The sequence below is a fragment of the Cupressus sempervirens genome, chromosome 2 (assembly GCF_028749045.1).
Source record: "Cupressus sempervirens isolate cs-2001-9-10 chromosome 2, ASM2874904v1, whole genome shotgun sequence".
Taxonomy (NCBI): domain Eukaryota; kingdom Viridiplantae; phylum Streptophyta; class Pinopsida; order Cupressales; family Cupressaceae; genus Cupressus; species Cupressus sempervirens.
The window spans coordinates 2646836-2668611 of NC_143119.1; the positions used below are offsets into that span (position 1 = coordinate 2646836).

Here is a 21776-nt window from a genome sequence, read left to right on the forward strand (position 1 = left end):
TTTTGAGTCTCATCCTATTATGAGATGTATGCCTGTCAATAATTTCTCCATTGTTGTTGGTTTGGCAGTAGCAACCATTTCGAGGACAAAAACCCTTGGATATTCATAGGTTGGATGAAAATCCAACACTATTTGAGAGGAGGGCTCACTTCAGGTTCATCATTGAGCAGATTTCTATTGTTTTAAATAGGGTTTGGAGGAGGATTTATGAATGTTCTAGCATTGTAATAGCAGGATATTTGATGTAGCAACATGCATGTTTTATAACATAGTCATGTCAAGGTTCAAATACCCAAATCAAATTTGAGAGAGTATCCAAGTTTGGGATATTTTAGTGGTATTAGCTCCCCAAATCCTGCCAACCTATTGGGTTTATCAATGCATGACAGTTCTTTCAATTGCATTTCACCTTTTTTGGTTTTACGTCAAATTTCTCTATTGTATGTGTCAAATTTCTCTATTTCAGTGAATACCCAGATGATTGCATGTTAGTTTAAAAGTAGTTTATGAAGAGGGTTACTATTGCTTGTGCTTGCTAGTTTTTTGACTTCAAGCGTGATAGTGAATGAACTTAGAGGGATATTGCTTGGAACAAAGGAAACAAATTCAATGTTTATTTTAGAGATCTACAACATGGGTATAGAAGGTTACAACAATGGCTAAAATAAAAAATGGGAGATTATTACCTACTTTCCTTTGCGATTCACCAACTAAAGAAAGGGATAGAAAAAATAGAAAAAGTTCTCAAACAAATGATTGACATTTGGAAAAGTTATGAATGGTATGTGTTAACTTCTAGGATTGCTACAATGTACTAACAATTGCCATTGTATTGATTGTATTCCAAATGCAAATAAAGGCTTATAAATAAGAGAGGAGGAGACATGTCTCTACGATTAAGCATCACTAGTTAACATATTAATGTATTAGTAATATAAATAACCACATATATAATATATTATATATCTTTTATTGCATATATAATATATATAAGATATTTATCTTAACAATGATTTATCAACAAAGTATCTCATGGTAAAATCAATCCAACTGAAGCTACAACCTCAACACTCCCTCTTAGCTAAGGAGGATCTGTAGAACACGTTATGCTCTCAAGTATATGAAGAGAGATCATCTCAGTATGATATTCTTGGAATGACATATTTAAGGATATCAACATAAATCCATCAACTTAGATGTTATCTTTAAATATAATCCCAAGCATGATTCAACAAGAAATATCAATCATATGATATTCATCATACATATATTCTTTTGGTATGTGCATTGGCATCGAATCCTTGATGCCTGCCAAAAGAATATGTTATATCCTACAAGGATATGAGTTATCTGATTTCTAACACTCCAGGACAACAATTTAATATAGTATATCAGATAACGAGAAATCACAATGTCATGGTCTCTATCATAACTTATCATATCTCCGACACTCTGGGACAACTTAATGAAGTGTGATCATGACACGTTTGTTATCATGACTTCCAACACTGAAGTCTGTCATGATAACAGGTCTACCATTTATAAGATCACCACCTTACAATGGTTACCTTTTGTATGATACGTTCGTTATCATGACTTCCAACACATTGGAACAACTTAATGAAGTTTGTCATGATAACAGGTCTACCATTTATAAGATCGCCACCTGACAATGGTTACCTTCTATTTATATATGTTTGTTATCATGACTTCCAACACTTTGGGACAACAACTTAATGAAATCTGTCATGACAACAAGGTCCACCATTTATAAGATCGTCACCTTACAATGGTTACCTTTTGTTTATATATGTCAATGAAAAATCGTCACCTTTCATTACATATCATATGTGAAATAGTAACCACCATGAACCAAGTCAAAGGGTGGTGCAAAGGCTTTCATTCTCTGTCACAAAGAAGAATGCATTACAAGGAATTTCACTTAGATATTCTCCTCATAGAGAAGATATCATTCACAAAGAATTGTATCTCAAAATCCTCCCTCTAAACAATGATCCTGGGAAGTCAGATCCAGTAGTTACAACCTTAGAGGCTCTCTTCCCCCAAGGATAAATGTCACTCACTCTGAATCTAATATCGATCTTATGATTTTCTAGTGATTAGTCAATACTTCCTCATGATGCACTCAAGAGCAGGCCCATCACAATCATGCAATCACACACATGTTAAATGTCAGACTCACTCGGAATTTGATATCGATCTTCTGATTTTCTAGTGATAAGTCAATACTTCCTCATGATGCACTCAAGAGTAGGCCTATCAAAATCATGCAATCACACATGTATTTCTAGACTCCCTCTGAGTACTAATTTTCTAAGCTCTTGTGTTGCCTTCAAAGAAGTGTCATACTCCCTCTTAATGTAGAAGGATACTCATAATCTCAATCGTGAAAGATATTTGCTTCAAGAGCCTTACTTTTATCCAACCTGATCACAACTTCTTTCAAGCTACTGTCTTAAGCTGTCTAATGTGTCATTCTTCTTTTCTTGCAAGATCAACTTCAGACAAAAAGGAAAAGATCAAGGCAAATAACTCTTATAATATGTGTAGAATTACAAATAAGAGAGAGACTACAATATGCAAGTAAATATAATAATAAATAGTTATATGCACATTAATGTTCTTGATACAAGTTGCTCCAATGAAGGTCCATATACATTAAATAAGATGATGTCTTTGTATAAACATTTGTCAACCAATGGGAATGAAACATTGGCTATTATTCCCCCCAACAATTTAAGATTCTCACTCATTCCATCAACATTGTTGGGTGATAGTATCTATTTAGTGATACTTAGTTTTCATGAGTGATAATTTCGTTCTATGCAATTCGTATCTTGAGGAATGTATTGAAGTTCTACTTCCATGAATGGTCCCGCATTGCTATTATTCCTCATATCATCATCTCCTTGGTGTAACTATTTAATGTTCCCTCTATATAGTTAGTTTGATTATATATGATTTCTGTCGTCAGTAGAAATTGTGTATCAGCCGACGAGTCCCTTCGAGAAGGAAATTGTGTATCAGCCGACGGGTCCCTTCGGAAAGGAAATTGTGTCTCAGCCGACGGATCCCTTCGGAAAGGTTTTTATGTAACGATATGTATGTGGCCCACGGACTCCTTCGGGAAAGTTCTTCGGAAAGTATTTATAACTCCTTCGGGAAGCATTGTAATCATTAGATCTTATCATATCAGAGCGTAATGTAATATCTTGGCATATGCGAATAATAATAAGAGTTCTGCTGTTCGTGTCCATTATCTGTGTGCAATTCTTAATTAACCTATGCGGTAAACATTTGGCGCCGTTGCTCGATGGACCTGGTACACAGGCAGGGGGATATGAATTAAATGCCGAATTAGTTGAACAAAGATAGGAATAAGCTGAAGGGAAAAGATGACATACGCATTGCACAGGAAAATTTAATTCTGGCTCAGCAGACAGAGCGCCGAAGGAGATTCCAGAAGATTGCCGACGGAAACAGGAGTGCGGAAGGATTGTTGAAGGAGACTCGACAACAGCTTGATTTGGTGGAAGAAGCGAGGGAGGAGTTTCTGAAACTGCATACGCCACGGGAAGAGAATTCTGACGGAAAGAGATCAACTCGCACGGCTCAAAGTGCCGAAGGAGCACGAGTGTGGAGTGACCTCTTCGTCCGAGATATACTTCCAGAAAGAACAGCTTCGGTTGACGAACCCTCTTCACCAAACAACGCAGAAGTTGAAAACAGCGCGGGTGTTGCAAACAGCGCGAAAGCCGAAAACAGTGCGGAAGCCGAAAACAACACGGGTGTAGAAAACAACGCGGGTGTGCGGAACAACGCGGGTGTGCAGAACAGCGTGGGTGTGCAGAATAGCGCGGGTGCTCAAAACAACGCGGGAGTGCAAAACAGTGCAGGTACACAACAAAACCCTCAACATACAGTGATAATGGCAGGTCCGAAGGAAAAGTTACCTAAATTTGATGGTGATGAAGCAGCTGATCCCATTCGACATTGTAAAACATGTGAAACCATCTGGAGGGCAAATGGCATAACAGATACAAATGAATGGATCCGACAATTTCCCGCTACCCTATGGGGTGTTGCGATTGATTGGTTTACTGATACTAATCCACATAAGTTAAACAATTGGGATAACATTAAGAAGGAGTTCATTGCAGAATTTCAACTTCTGCGCGACGATAATGAAATTGTAGCGGAGATATTCAATACCAAACAAAAGAAGAATGAAACAGTACGGGTCTTCGCTAGGAGGTTGAAGGACTTAATCAGTAAAATGGAGAATAAACCGGCAGATGGGCTCCAGAAAAGATGGTTCATTGAAGGCCTTCACCCGAAGCTGCGGAAAAAGATGAAGATCGTGCCACCATCGACATATACTGAAGCATACAATCGGGCATTGAACCTCGAAAGTGAACAGAAGACAAAGAAGAAGAAGAAGACCAGCTCATCCGATTCAGATGACGACGAGCCTTCGGAAGAAGATAGCAGCGACGATGAAGGTAGCAGCAAGAAAGTCCGTGCTCTTCAGAAGGACATGCTTCGGATGATGAGGGTATTCAAAAACATGAACAAGAAGACTAAGGGCAACGACCTATGGTGCACGGAGTGCAAGAAAGAAGGCCATACGAAGGGATCATTGCCCGAAAGATCAATTTTGTGAGATTTGCCAGATTATGGGACACTTGGTAAAGGAATGCCCTTTCAACTTGAAAACAAGAACACCGCAGCAAGTGTTCCTGACACAGGAGGCATCCCTGTCAAGAGGGAACGGGAACACCAGTACGGAAGGTGCCATATCGAGCAGATACAAAAACAACCGGCACGGTCAAAATAACAACAATAGCAACAACAACAATACAGGCGGAAGGAGTCGAATTCAGTATGATGCGAATGGTCGACCGATTGTTCAATGCCGCGCATGCAATCTGTGGGGTCACTTCGCTCGAGACTGTACCACGGCGAACACACCGAAGTTGTTATGCAAATGGTGTGGACCTGGTGATCATGAAGATGCTAGGTGCTCGAAGTTCGGAGTAAACTTGATTACTGTTGGGATGGATGAGGAAGAGGTTCTGGCAATCACACGACAGCAAGCGAAAGTGTACCCCGACTTGGCAGAAGAAAAAAAGAGATTGGAGGAAGCACGGGTAGAGATCTAGAAAGCAACACAGGCAGAAACGACACACCTGAAGGACACGCCGAGTACTTTCGTATGGAACTGCGCATAACAGAACATTGTACGGCAAATTTTGCAAGCCGAGATACTTGTCAAGATAAGTGATTTGTTGCTCACTATGCCTCAGCTCCGATCGGCACTCACAAACATCGTTCCTGCTGCTCAACTACCAGGAGAACATGGAAGGAAGCAAGAAAGTGGAGCAAGTATAGTGGACAAAAAGGAGAAGGAAAGTGGCGCAAGTGCAGAAGATCCGATGTTGTTAGCCCTCTCATCCGGATGCCATCTGGCAGTTGTCGAAATGGGAATTCTCGGAACTGTATTGACAGAAACAATTTTGTACGGAGGGTCCGGTGTCAATGTGTTGCCTGAAGACACTTGGGAAAAGTTGGGACAGCCGACATTATGGCCGCCTACATTCCAGCTGCTAACGGCTGATCAACATGGAATCAAGCCATTGGGAGTCCTGACAGCACAACCAGTGATGATTGGAACACAACCATTCCTGTTGGACTTTGTCGTGATCCCACTGAAGCGGAGAGGATATGATGCCATTCTCGGCCAGGGGTGGCTAATATAAGCCAAGGCAAAGCACGATTGGAAGAAAAATACTTTATCACTTGAAAGCAAAGGTCGGAAGTATGTCATCGATCTACACACTCAGATGGTTGGAGAAGAAGCTCTATCGTCGGATTCCGAAGGAGATGATGAGAGGAGGTAGAGTATGGAACCCGATCAGGAGGGAGTCTTACGATTGGAAGGAGATGACAATCTGGATTCAGTAAATGGTCTTTACCACTGGCAGATAGAGGATTACGAGCTCTTTCCAAGTTGTAATATGCTAAGGATCGACGAAGGTAAGAAGGAAGAAGGAAATGAATGTCCGAAGGAACACAGAGAAGCCGAAGGAGGAAATGAATGTTCGAAGCAACAAAGAGAAGCCGAAGAAGGAAACGCGGGTATGACTGAAGCTGAAGGACAGAACATATAGTACGAACCCAAAAGAAGGAAAGATTCTACTGTACGATTGCGCAGGAAGAAAGTATTACATCGAATCACAGATATAGTAGGAAGGTACCGACAGCAAGGAAGACACACGATACAGTCTGCACAGACAACAAAGAGGAAGGGTTCAATAAAAGTTGTAGCAGTATAGAGTGAATATGTTATTGATGGACAGAAGGGGCAGCTGACGGAGTCCATGGTAGCGTGCTTCGGGAACAAATTGGGCGATATGGAGATGACACAGAACAGGCGTAGCAGGTTTCAACTCGGACAGTGGGTGTTGAAGTACGATTACCGGAATGAGATCAAACCAGGGAAGTTCAAAGTTAAGTGGGTCGGGTCGTATCAAATCCGGAAAGTAGGGGACAATGGAGCAATAAAATTATGGACTTTGGATGGACAAGAAGTGCCTTAGGTGGTGAATGGCTCGAAGCTGAAGGTATACCACGGCCGGAAGACTTCTGCGTGAGAGAATGGCCTTCGAGCAACCCCTTTGTCATTGCAGACCAACGATGCCAACGGTCGGAGGGAAAACTGACTTTGCTATTGAAAAAAAAAAAAAAAAAAAATTAAAAAAAGAACGAAAAAAAGTACTGTATAGTTTTCAGGGAAAAGTACCGTACGGTTTCATATTTGAAGGGAAAAGTGCCGTACAACTTCCATATGTACCGTACGGATTTCATAGTTGAAGGGAAGAATACTGTATGGCTTCCATATTTACCGTACAGTTTCATATTTGAAGGGAAAAGTGCTATACGATTTCCATATCTGAAGAAAAAGGTAGCACTGTACGATTTTTCATATTTGAAGGTGTACGGTTTTTAATACAATGTACGGATTTTAATTGAAGATTGGTGTACGGTTTTAGGTTAGTACGGTTTTTTAAAGTGAGGTATGGTTTTTTAAGAGATGCATGTTGTAATTGGGACTACCGTACGGATTTTAATAGCCTAAGAATGTATGGACTTTTGCACTGTACGAATTTCCATCATTCCTGCCGTACGGATTTAGAGAGGGAAACTGTTGTACGGATTTGTGGTCTTTTGGTGGTACGGCTTTGTTTTTTGATTTTCCTTCTAACTTCTTCAGAGTGCACATTTTCAATCTCCTCTTGCGTGTACGGATTGTGAAAATCATTTTAAGGGTTGCAATTCACCATACGTGTTTGAAAGAATTCTCCACTATACGGATTTTCAGTATAATATGGTGTACGGATTTTGCATAAATGATAAATATGACGTACGACTTCTACCTGTTATTGCATTAAGACTTTGGAGGACGTTATAGGATATTGCATAAGGAAGGAGTCAATACAGTGGCAGGATGTATGGTGTAGCTGTACATTGGTAGCACAGAAGGGTGATAGGGGGTTTTCTGCTAAAAAAAAAAAAAAAGTCAACAAATCAAGAATGCTCAAAATGAGTATTAGATGATGCCATAGGGAAGGGGAAGCATCAGCGATTGCCAGAAAGAGTGTAGAATCAACAGGAAATGACAGAAATGGTGTGTTCTGTGCAGTTTTGTGTGGGTTTCAGAGTGCTAATTTGGTCTTGGCGGCCCGACCCCGCGAGGGCACTGCCCCTCGACCCTGCCGGGGGCGTTGCCCCTTGGACCCCGAGTCGTGGGAGTCTGACCAGTTGAGAAGACTTAGAGCTGCTGCAGGCATGGAGTGTCTGTGTACCAGAGGCACTTAGAGTAGGTGTTGGCCGTGAGGCTGTCTTGGTGGATGCGTAGAGAGTTCGGGAGGAGCTTATCATCCAGTTGGAGGCAGTGCAGCGACACTTGGTTCAGTGTACTCGGAATTGGAAGGCAGAAAGCGGCATAGGTGGCTATCACGGTCAGATGTCAGATTGGCTAAGGTGACAGTGTTGAAGACCAGTTAGTTAGTCAATGTATTTTGGTTGTTGATTTGTCTCAGAGATTTTGTAATAGTCGTCAGGAGATGACTTTTCTTTTTGGGGGGGATGATGTCGTCGGTAGAAATTGTGTATCAGCTGATGGGTCCCTTCGGGAAGGAAATTGTGTATCAGCCGACGGGTCCCTTCGGAAAGGAAATTGTGTATCAGCCAACGGATTCCTTCGGAAAGGTTTTTATGTAACGACATGTATGTGGCCGATGGACTCCTTCGGGAAAGTTCTTCGGAAAGTATTTATAACCCCTTCGGGAAGCATTGTAATCATCAGATCTTATCATATCAGAGCGTAATGTAATATCTTGGCATATGCGAATAATAATAAGAGTTCTGCTGTTTGTGTCCATTATCTGTGTGCAATTCTTAATTAACCTATGCGGTAAACAATTTCCCAATATCAAGAGGGTCCTTGTAGTTTCCTTGTAGGATATTTCTCAACTTTTACTTTAATATGTACTAGTGTTTGCCTTGGTTTTAAGGAGATCGTATATGTTTTACTCTTCAAAGTACATGTACATGTTTCCTCTACTTTCTCCCTCTCTTACAAGTTTGCATCTAATGAAATATCAATCTCCCTTTTTTTTGCAAGAACATTCTTGGAGGAAAAGATCAAGGTATATAGCTCTTGGTTGCATAAATATGAATGTTAGTAATTTAATTCATGCCCATTACTAACATGATTATAACATCTCTCTTTATTTTTCAATAATAGAACTAAGATAACACAATACTTAATTTTCCTCATATAACATATTCTCCTATAAATTCAATATTCATATTTATACTTAGATTTCATTTCATTTATATTTCAATAACAATATTAGTACCTCACATTAATAATGGTAACTTATATTGTTTAACAAATTTATACATAACAAAATATAATATTAAGTTATTAAATATCATTTAGATATTCTCTTTATAAATCCTCATTTATATAACTATCTGTATAGAAAGTTAAGTAATACATCTTATATATATAAGAACGAAATATTTCAATCATACCTTTTGATTACCTTAAGCATGGTTTGTAACCCAATATATTCAATTAAATACATTACCTTAATAGGTAAGTGGATCACCTTCATACTTGGGAACCGCTTAGTAGAAGTTATAAATATCGTGCATATAGGTGGATACCTTTGTTTAAATATATTCCAGGTATGATTTTGTAAATTGCCGGGTCCAACCAATGATGCCCTTTGACTTGTTTTCCCAAGCCATCTTTGGTGAATGTGGGTTTGTTTCTCTTTTAGCCACGTATTTATTAAGTGGTCGGCGACATTCTCTTTTACACATGATTTTGGTATCGATCCTTCATTACTTTGCACAAAGTTCTATCTTTTCTTGCACGTCACTGTTTTGGGCGGAATATGCCCCATTTGCATTTTCTTTTCTCGCCTACACATTGTAGTGTTTTGTAGATGGAATATGGGTCTCACTGAACGACGTTAATAACTAACCCATTTCGATGATTTGCTCTTTGATAATTGATATTCTCTCTCCTTGCCTTCTATTCATTGTGTAATTTATTCTAAAATATTGTATTTGACGGATCTCCATACAAATATCATTGTGGAATATGTGTCGACTCATTTGAGGTTGGGTGTCGACTTCGTCTCCCTTTGAATTCCCTTGTATATGTTGTCAAAAATCTCTGCTAATGAATTGATAAAATTAAAATTATGTTCCATATATTGTTATTGTCTATATGAATTGTTGTATGTTCCAAAACTTCGAAAAACAAATATGTAGACAACGTGGTCCTATGCAGCAATTTGGCAACATATTATTAGGTTCAACTTTAGGTGCATCTTTATAATATGTCTCTTTAATATATTATATGCAACACACCCGATAAATATTGAAACCCACAGTGCCTCCTTCGTATCATACTATTGGGTTGCATTACATTATAATTTATTGTCTTTCATCACTGCTTTTTTGAATATTGATGTCTCTGACTTAGATTAACACGGGCATGAAGTCGCTGTTTCATTTTATAGCTAGTTTGTCCATTTAGAGTTGTTGTTTTGACCATAGCCTTCAAATATACGTTTGCTTGTATCATTTATCCCTGTCTGGAGTGGAAGCTTTTGTCCATGTCACTGTTGTGGAATTTTGAAAAATCTTCTATCAATGTTCTTGAATGCTTGTTTTCTTTATTCAACCATTCTCTCTGCTACAAACCCATCAATTTCCATCAAGCACTAGGTAAGGTATGTTCCTTGAAAGGCCTTGTCAATTAGAATGCGAATTCTACATCAAGATGGGTGACTGTAAATTTGGCATGACCTGTAGGTATCATCCTCCTATGGACAAAAGTGTTCCTTCGCCAAACCACATTCTAAATCCTATATGCTTTAACCATTCATGTCGTTTCTTGTGCTCTTTATTGCATGTATTTGAATAGTTTAATACATTTGCAGTTGGCTTTGATACTATGTTAATTTCTAGGATCATTGCAAATGTACTAACAATTGCTATTGTATTGATTGTGTTCCAAATGCAAATGAAGGCTTATAAATAAGAAAGGAGGAGACATGTCTCATACGGTTAATCATCACTAGTTAACATATTAAATATACTAGTAATATAAATAACCATATCTATAATATATATAATATATATTATATTATGTATATGTAACAAACAGATTTTCTTAACAGAAAAAGGAAAGAATTGTCATCTATTTCTAAGTAGAAATGAGAATAATACTTCAAGTAATTCCTGAAACATAACATCTTATAATCCGATTCATGAGATATCGATTAATTGAAATAACAATTAACTGATATAACTAATAACTGAAATAACGATTAACTGATATAACTAATAACTGAAATAACAATTAACTAAAATAACAATTAACTGATATAACGATTAACTGAAATAACCATTTCCTAATCATTCCTTGTAAACAATTAAGTAGATTATTGCCATTTTACTATAATGTAAGAGGAAAACAAAAGCTTAGTAAGGATATAGAAGAACATACTAAAAAGCAGCCGGTGAGTCTTTAACTGGTTGTGCAAGCCTCGACTATCAGGTAAAAGGAGAAGCATTGACTTAGGCTTAACCTCCCAACCTCGGACCATATCCATCCCCACACAATCTTTTGAAAAAAAAGGCCCTCTCTACCTCGGGATTTGGCTTGGTGTACTACTAGTCCAGCCACTTGAGCATTTCCGGTGTTTAGAATGTCTGCACAGTTATGGCTGGACATGTCTGAATAACTGACACTACTGACATCAAGCGATCTTAAGAAGGCAAACATGTCTTTAATGACCTTGGCGAAGGTTTTTGGATGGGTTTTTATGACCCAATCACCACTGCTTGACTTGACAACAGGGAAATAAGAAATATGGACATGCATGAGCTATTAAATGATTCCTTTTTAAAATAATAAATAATTGTTATGTCACAGCTGATTTTATTTCATGTTATTGCAGATTTCTCTCTCTCACCTCCTCACTCTCTTCCTTGGCCATATAGTCGGGTGAGTCCTACGTATTAAGAGTAATCCAATTCTTTCGGCTGAATCTCAGCTGGTGTAAGAATATCACATATTCCAGTATATCATATCACAATTTCTATGACTTGAAAATGATCTTAATGGCTTGCAAGGACAAAAAATAAAATAGTTCAATTCTGGAAATTCTTTAGTAAACAGAGATGTAAGAACTTATCATGTGCAATCGGTCTTGACTTAGCACGGAAAGGTTAGACTCATTGAGTATCGATTTGATATTGCAATACCAAGATACATTACGAAATTTCATAGACACATTCCCACTTGCTGTAACTTCAAAAGCAGATTTAAGAAGGAAAAACAAATAACAATCTAGTTGAAAGGCGGACCACATAACCTAGTCTGAATTAAAGTAATGTGAGGTCTAGCTTGATGCTAAACAACTGGTTCCTTAACGTGAGCAATCCGAATGCAATTCTCAGAGCAGATATGAATTATGGCTTTCAGCAATGGTTGATCATGGAAATAAGGTAAAAAGGAGCAGAGGTAAATCGTGTGAAAGGAAAAATGGTAATTATGTCTCCGGCTTCTCTCGGCTTCCATATATAAAGAGGCATTTGAAATATCAAAAGTTTCCAAGAAGTCGTAACTCATAAAGAGTTAAAAGATTTGTCTTCTTGAATCACTGATATCATTTGCCAAGTGTACATTTCGTCCTCTAAAAAAAATAAATAAATATGGAAAAAAACTTGAAAGTTATAAATCAAAGGGATAATTTATAAGCATAATTATTTACTTGCACGTAAATATATTTATTAAGATGGCATCATGTTCAATGTTTATCCAAGGTCATACCTTTAAAATATCTATATCTAAATAAATGTTTCATCTGGAAGATTATTTTATCTTCTTGTACACATATTTAAATATATGTATTAAATAGATAAGATCTTGTATAAAATAATACCATGGTGTCACCTTTATTTTTATATCTATTTGCATGTACATAAATATGTTTTATAATGAAGTGATGGAAATGTCAGCCATAATCCAATAAAGGTATGTACTTAAATTAAGTTAAGATCATTAATATTTTTTTTAATGTTTATCTAATAGCTCATGCATGTCCAATGATTCTACCTTGCTATACAAGTCGCTAGGTCCTTACCAAGACAGTTAGAGGTCATACTTGTGGATTAGATAAATGGACTAAGGTAGTATCCCATTCCGTAGATCCCATTAAGCAATGCTTCTCCCCTTCATCTGCCGTGCAACAATGTTCTACAATATTACCAAGTTCCATGGTAAATCCATAATAACATTTAACATTGATATTTAACAAGGAATTTAGTTAATAACCATAATTCTGACACCAAGTAACTGTTAACTACTATCATCATCATATGACAAATAATGGCTAACGATCATCATCATTATAAGTTAAACAATTTCATAGGATACAATAGCTATATTTAACTACCCTTTTCACATGAATAGGAAAGAAAAACCCATTCAACTCAAAGGCTATAATAATTTAAATTAGTTCAAAAATTTGGGATGTAACATACCCTACCCCTAATGTTTTCATCGTCCCCGATGAATATCACAACAAAACTTAAAAGCAGTATCTATTCAAATCATTACAATTATAAGAGAACTGAAAATAAAAGTTTAGGCTCTAGCCCTGGAGAAAAGATGAGGGTATTTTTGGAAAATTTCATGATAATCTTCCCAAGTAGCATTATCTTCTGCATTCTGATCCCACTAGACCTTGCATTGAGTCACATCTCGATTTTGTAAGCGTAGCTTACTCACCTCGAGTATTCTGAGTGGTTCTATTTCCACCACCCCTGGATCCCATACTTGCAACAGGTTCCAATCAATTATATGATCATGATGAGTGATGTACTTCTTAAGATATGACACATGGAAGACGTCATGCATCCTAGCAAGAGTTGGAGGCAGGGCAATTTTGTAGGCCACCGGGTTCACGATTTCCAATATCTCAAAGGGTCCTACATACCTTGGGGCCAACTTGGCATTCTTACCAAACTTGATGGTACTCTTTTGAGGTTTTACTTTTAATAACACCTTTTCTACCACTAAGAATTCTCTAGGTGTCCTTTTTGCATCTGCATAACTTTTCTGTCTATCATTGGCTTCTTTCAATCTTTGACGAATTTGTTTTACCTGTTCTTCCATTTCCTTAAGCATTTCAGGTCCAACAATTATCTTGTCCTCTACTCGATTCTAACTTACAGGAGTTCTACATTTGCGGCCATATAGAGCCTCAAAGGAGGCCATTTTAATGGTGGATTGATAAGAATTATTATAAGAAAATTCTACCAAGGGTAGATACATTTCCCATTGATACTGCCGATCCATACGATAAACTCTTAAAAGATCTTCCAAAACTTGGTTTACTCTTTTTGTTTGACCATCAGTCTCGGGATGATAAGCTAAGCTGATGTTTAGCTTAGTTCCTAATGCTGAAAATAATGTTTGCCAAAATTTGGAGATTATCCTAGCATCCCTATCTGAGATAATTTTCTCTGGAACTCCATGTAGTCTAAAGATCTCCTTTATTAATTTATGAGCGATTTTTGGTGCTCTATCGGTTAGATATCCTAGTATAAAATGAGCAACCTTAGTCAATCTATCCACTACTACTAGGATGGTGTTGTGTCTATTCTGTGTCATAGGTAACCGTTGTACAAAATCTATGGAAATTATTTGCCATTTCCATTCTAGTACTTCGTTTAGGTACAAAAGGCTAACTGGTTAATGATGTTCTGCTTTTACTCCGACATTTGAGGCATCCTGCCACAAAATCTGTTATTTCCCTTTTCATTCCTTTCCAAAAATATAGTGGTTTTGTATCTGACAACATTTTAGTTACTCCAGGATGTCCTGAATAAGGAGCTTCATGGGATTCCTCCAGAATCATTCTTCGAAGTCTAGGTTTGTTGGGTATATAAATCCTGTCATGATATCTTAACAATCCATTCTCTTCTATCCTAAATTTTGAATACTTGGGATCTTGTGGGTCCCTGATGAGAGCTTGGCTGATCTCTGCATAAAATTCGTCATGCTCTAGATGTTGTAGTACCTTATCTTTTAATCTGAAATTTATGACAGTCATTGTGGAAATGTGTCTCCTTCTGCTTAAGGCATCTGCCACCTTGTTTTCCTTACCCTTGATATAATTAATATCAAATTCGTAATCTGCTAGAAATTCTAGCCATCTCCTCTTTCTAGTGTTAAGGTTGGGTTGAGTGAAGATATATTTTAGGCTGTGGTGATCAGATCGAAGATTGAAAGGTTTCCCAATCAAGTAATGTCTCCACATTTGGAGGGCATGTACTATAGCTGCTAGTTCTAGATCATGAGGAGCGTAATTCTTTAACTTCCTTGACTCATATGCAATTATCTGCTCATCCTGCATTAGCACACTTCTTATTCCTTCCCCTGATGCATTAGTTATGACAACAAATTTCTTCTATGGGTCGGGCACTCTTAATATAGGTGTAGTGGTTGATTTCTCCTTCAAATATTCGAAGGCTGATTGACATTTTTCAGTGCATAGAAATTTCTTTCCTTTCCTCTAAAGTGAAGTGATTGGGTGTGCTATCCTAGAGAAATTTTTGACAAACTTCCTGTAGAATCCTACCAATCCCATGAAACTTCTGACTTCTGTCACATTGTTAGGTGTAGGCCATTCCGTAATTGCTTTGATTTTTGAAGGATCTACAACTATTCCTTGTGCTGATATAATATGTCCTAAATACTGGATTTCTTTTTGATAAAAAGCACATTTAGACAATTTCCCATATAATTTATGTTCTTTCAGCCTTTGTAGGACTTTTTCTAGATGCTCTTGATGTTCTTTTTTGTTTTTCGAATAGATTAGGATATCATCTATGAAAACCAGTACAAACTTATCTAAACAATCTTGGAATATGCTATTCATTAAATTCATGAAAGCTGCCGGAGCATTGGTTAATGCGAAGGGTAATACTGTGAACTCATAGTAGAAGAGAGATAAACATGATTCTCTTGATGTTAAGTATTAGATTGATATGGATAAAGACAATATGGATTCTTTAGATCACCACAATGCATTTTCTAGTGTGTTAGTTCATTTTAATGATGACACAATTCATACACATGAACAAAATTCAGATCATGATGTTCAAAATTTAAGTGTTGAAAATGAAGTTTCCAATAAAGAGGTGCTTGTAAAAGTTGAAGGCATGGCACAAATGCATGATAGTTGTGTTGAGTGTTATAAAAGTAGTGATATATCTCTTCATCCTTAAGATAATGCAGCCCATAATTATGGTGAAGACAATGTTATGGCGTCACCTAATGTTGGCGTTCAAGTTTGGGTAGATAGTCATGAAACATGGTTTGATGACGCAACTAATAAGAGGGCATATTTTATGCATCATAGCATAGGAAATGTAAAGAGGATTAGAAGCACCTGTTTTGAGTTGCTTTATAATTCCAGGCATGTTGATGCTATACTTAGAGTAGTGTGTAGCAGATTGGTGGAGGAATGTTCTTGAAGTTGCTAGGGGATCCAAACATTTGGTCTCACCTTGCAGGAGTGGATTGGTTGAGGTCAAGCATTCTTTGAGAAGGGAGGACTGTAATTCCCCCTTTTCATTTGATATGCCTATAAATGAAAAAATATTAATGCTAGACTATTATCTATTTTCTCTATAGGCCAAAGCTTTAAGTTTATTAATAAAGTGGATTAAATGTTTAATTTAATAGGATGAAAAAGCTATAGTTATTGTTCTTATCAATTTAATTATACATTGACAGTTATTAAGAAGGGGCTAACCTAAGTTATTGCTTAAGACTTTCTTAGGCCATGAGGGTGAATTGCTAAATAAAAGAACAAGAACAAGGAAATCAGTAGCGTTTTGGTTGGGGATTCTTATAAAATGTTTGATTGGGGTTTTGAGTCATACTATTATGAGATGTTGATTTGTTACTTGATAAATGCCCTATTGTTGCTGGTTTGACAGTAGCAGGCAAATTTGAGGATGAAAACGCTTGGATATTCATAGGTTTGGAGGGAAACCCAACACTAACATTGAGCATGTTTCTATTGTTTTGAACAGGTTTTGGAGGAAAATTAATGCATATTCCAGCATTGTAATAGCAGTATATTTCATTCTACAGCTAGGCATGTTTTATATTCTAATCATTATCAAATTTCAATAGATTTGTGTTTGTAGTCAATTATTTCCGTGGAAATCTATATCATTTCCTTACATGTTCAATTTACATAATTGCATGTTATTTTGTAATGAAATGAAGCAAAACATGTCAATGATTGAATACTCAAATCAGATTCAAGTGACTATCCGAGTTTGGGAAATTTTAGAATCTTTATGATTTTGATTCATGAATCTTGAATCTGTTAGGATTAATGAGACATAAATAACAATTACATGCAAGTATAATCAATATCAGAAAATAATAAATTACACAGAAGAGAACACAAGACACAAAGATTTAATGTGGTTCACCCAATCCCTGGGCTACGTCCACCGAACAACGAGTCCAATATTCTTATTATCTAGTGATTACAAGCTAATTACAATTCGTAATCCCTTACAGCTCAATACTGCCGCAAGAAGCTACAATCTCATCATGCATTATGAAAACCTTAACCCTAAGCCATTTTATACAAGATTTTTGCCACTTACAAAATTAGGACTAGAACAAGTCGTCCAATAGAAAAATAGGAGCCGATGCCTTTTACAATAATAAAGTCATTTCCCCGTGGAGTGATGATGTTGTCGGGTTATTGGGTAGTTAGACAGTTGGCCCATCCGAGGGAGTTACATGGTCGCAGCGTTTCGTCTTGCAACCCCTCAGACACTATATGTATGCATTATTTCCTTTAATCGGTACATGTTGGTGTGGAGTACATTTATGTAGGGTAACCAATCAATGAATATTATATTACTGTTCTCTCATTCCATTTCGTGTTGAGTATTTTACTTTTTATATGCAACTAGTCTCTGTTATCCCACAGGGGTAAACATTTGGTGTCATTGCCCTTGACCTTACCTTGCTCTGCCCTAGAAGCCCGTAAGGGGTGCTGCCCCCAAACCCCTGTAGTGAAAACAAGGGGGAAACCATGCCAAATAAAGTGGGAAAAAATTAACCTCTGAGTCTGATTAGGCTCCACATCACAATAGAATCTCGATTGATGAACATTGGATCATGAACTAAATTTTGATTTTGTAATTGTAATGATTTTCTGATTCGCATTGGAATCGTGAACATAGACATATATGATATGGCTTATTAGTTATTTTAATTTGAATATTTGTGAACTATCAATTGACTTTTAATATTTATCTTGACCAATGATGAAGTATCAGACAATCAAATGATTTAATTTTATATATATACGTATATAAACATCCAACCCGCTCCCCCCCCCAATAAAAAAAAGAAGAAAAATTCATGCATCCGTCCACCTGATTTTTGCACTTGCACCTGAATTGACAACTTAGTCTATTTTACTTATAATAGTGATATTTGATAATATATTTATACTATTTACTAATTAAATTCATATTTATATAGTGTTTTATTTATTCATTAATATTATATCATTAATGTATTTCTATATTTACATATGCTTGTCTGGGTGTGATTGTGTTGCAATTTTTACCATCAACGTTTCAGATCATACTCAATGATCCATCATTAGGATGAAAGAATGCCAGGATAAAAATGATAACAATTGCAAAGCAAGACAAAATAAAAAGGTTAGAGGGGAGGGAGGAACAATTGGGGCACAAAACCCAAGAGCAAAATAAGATTAAGTTAAATAAAAATTAATTAAAGATGAGAAAGCATGTATGTGTGTGTGTGTGTATTTAAGGAGCACCAAAAGCAAAACCATAAATGTAAAAAGAAATAAAGAAACAAAATAAAAAATAAAAAATAAAATATAAAATGATCATAATTTACAATAAAATGAAATTGGAAATAAAATCAGGAAAAAACAATTAAGATAAGTGCAAATGAAATTAAAGGAAACGAAATATTAAAAATAGCAGAGAAGAGATGACAAATAATCAAGCTAAAAATAAATCAATACATAAGAATAAATTAATAAGGAGATAAACCATCAGAAATTTGAAAAGAAACAATTAAAAAGAATTGAACAAATGTAAATACACATATGTGCAAAACAAAAGGAGGAAAGTAAGCAAGAGAAGAGAAATGGAAAAACAAATAATAAACAAAAAACAAATTAGAATATATATATATATATATATATATATATATATATATATATATATATATATATATATATATATATATATATAGGGAGAGAGGGGGAGAGAGAGAGAGGACTACCAAAAGTACCACCAATAAGAAAAAGAACAAATAAAAAATAAGAAGGTTAAAATGACTAAAAGAAATTGAAAAAATATAATGTAGAGAATATACTTGTGAACTAACATGTATATGTGTAAGTGTAAATGTGTGTGTACGAAAAAAGAAGAATCAAAGTTAAACTAGAATTAAAGCCAAAACCTCAAGGCAAAAAGAAACAAGGAGATTGAAACCCAAAAGATGAAGGGGGAGAAGAAGGAGAGAGAAGGTCAAGGTGGAGATTTTTAAGGGAAGATAGGAGAGGGTGCCATGAAAGGCTGAGAGCCCACCCTTCATCCCGGTTGAGATTGGAGGGGTAGTTGAAGATTTCGATGGCTTCCTTAATCTTCCTCTTGAAGAAGTTGTCTTCTTTGACGAAGATTTGAGCACTTTCCAAACATGTGTGGTGCTTGGTAGACGTGGAGTTCTCAACCAAAGCAAGCTTAAGCACTCTCTCATACCTAATGTCTGCTTTATGTTCCTTTATTCTAGTAGAAAATGATCAACCAATTTCGTCAATGTAGGCAGAACCACAGGAGCATAGGACTTTATAGATTCCTGACTCCAAAAAGGCACCCCTGGAGTCCTTGAGAAGGGGGATGCGATTCCCCAAAGTAAACAGAGGTTTGAAGACACATCGAACCCCCTTAAGAAGAATTTTGGAAATTTTGTGGGATATGCCTTCAACGAAAGGAAGGGAAGCTAAGGGGCTTGGCAGAGGCTGGGAGGCAATGAGCTTAGGGATAGAGCAAGAATGAGACAACTCTTGGTCAAGGTTGTAATCATTACATATGCGGTAGGCACTCAAAGCCAATGTTTTGAGAATACCAACCTTTTGCGACAGGTGGTGATGGGAAGTGGAGTGGAGATACAAGTTTGTATGGGTGGCTTTGTGAAACACACGATTACTGAGGGAGCCATACGACTTCATAAGGAGTAAGACATCAAGAAAAGGCAAGGAATTATTGGACTTGAGTTCCATGGTGAAAGATATGCAAAGCAATAAGTTGTTAAGGTGAGCATGAAACTCCAATTTTTCTTGACTGTAGGGCCAACAAATATTAGTATCATCCACATAATGCTTTGACCACCTAGGTTTTGGGGGGGAAAGAGCAAAAGGCTAGTTCCTCAAAGTGCTCCTTATAAAGGTTGGTTATGATGGTGGAAAGCGGGTATCCCATAGCAACCCCATCCACCTACTCATAGATAACCCCTTGAAAGGAGAAAAAGGTTGACCTCGAGCATAATTCGACTAGGGAAGCAATCTCAGCACTAGTTTTTTGTTTGACGAGGTCAACAACATCAAGGATGGGAACCGTGGTGAGAAGGGAAACAACATCAAAGCTAACTAAGATGTCATCTTTTTCCAAGTGAACATTATGAACAAACTCCATAAAGTGGGAGGAATCCTTGATGGAGGAGTCACCATTGCCAACAAGAGGAGAGATAAGCTTTGCAGGAAGGAAGCAAGAAGATAAGTCGGAGAACCCATGGTGTCCAAAATGGGTCTTAACAGGATGTTGGCCTTGTGGATTTTTGGGAGCCCATAAATATGGGGGGTGACTTCTTTGGAAGGAATAAGATGCCTTTTGGTGGGTTTGTCGAAAGAGGAGCTAAGGATGGCAGCTTTGACCTTTCTCATAATCTTGGAGCAGGGGTTGCGAGAAACAATTTTATAGCTGCTAGGATCTGAGGAAAGAGCAAGCATCCTAGATTTTTATTATTTATCTATTATAATCATAATTATTTAATGATTATTTACTATTAAACCCTATTTCAAAATGGGGATGATGTAATTAGGGTTTCAATCGGTGGGATTTTATAAAGAACACCCCAAGGGCTGACCTATGGCACTGTTTTCTCCAATCTTCAGGACTATTTTCCAGAGCAGAAGAATGTGTGTTTGGATGCAAAGAAAACAAGAGTTTGAAATGATACAAAATCATGATGGGGCCTAGGTTTGGTAACAACAGTCCTCAAGTGTCAATGGGTATCCTTTAGGTGCACTTCCTTTGTTGATGCATCCAAAAGACTTGTTTGGTTGCATCTTCGGAATGTTACAAGAGGAAACACCAGCAGGTTGATGTGCCTGAATGAAGAAGCAGGTGAAAAAGAATGTTGTAAGTGGCTGTTTGGATAAAAAACGTGCGCTACATCTATTTTGGTAGGTTTACAGCTTTTCTTTGCAGCAAAGTGAGGGTAGTTTATACACTTAATAGAACTAAGAATGTCCATCGCCAAGTGCTTATCAGTGGTCTAGAGAGTCTAGACTTTGGCTAGTGAAGGTAACTGTTTACTACATAGGGTAAGAAGTTCAACACATGTAGAACACGATTCAATTCAGAATAGGTACTTATTCATGTATGCACTTGCAGATTACAATCCGATTACAATGACTACAATGATCAATTATGATTACCATGATGATTCCAAAGTCCATCTTGGACGTGTACATATACCTTTCCGAATGGGTGACTCAAGCGTCACGCGCCCGTTCAGATACTACTCTACTCGTCTCCTTCTAGGCGTACAGTTCCTTCTGTCAGTCGTATGTGTGCTCTGGCCGTACGGCTCCAAGTTCCCTTCTATGTTTTGCCTCTGGTCGTACAGCTTCCTCTTATGTTCTCTTTGGCCGTACGGCTTTAAGTTTCTTCCTCTTGTGCACTTCCTGTTTGCCATACACCATACGGTCTTATGTTATCTCTTGTGGTGTCTCTCAAGTCCGTACAGTAAGCCATACTTCCATTGTTTTTATATCTTGATTTCACAA

The 21776-nt window shown here is 37.1% G+C and overlaps 1 protein-coding gene across 1 annotated transcript in view; it reads left to right on the plus strand.

Annotated features, from left to right (window-relative positions):
* Nucleotides 1-21776, plus strand: part of LOC149570792 (ATP-dependent Clp protease proteolytic subunit 3, chloroplastic-like) — a 111522-nt gene that overhangs the window by 75955 nt on the left and 13791 nt on the right. The window lies entirely within an intron of this gene.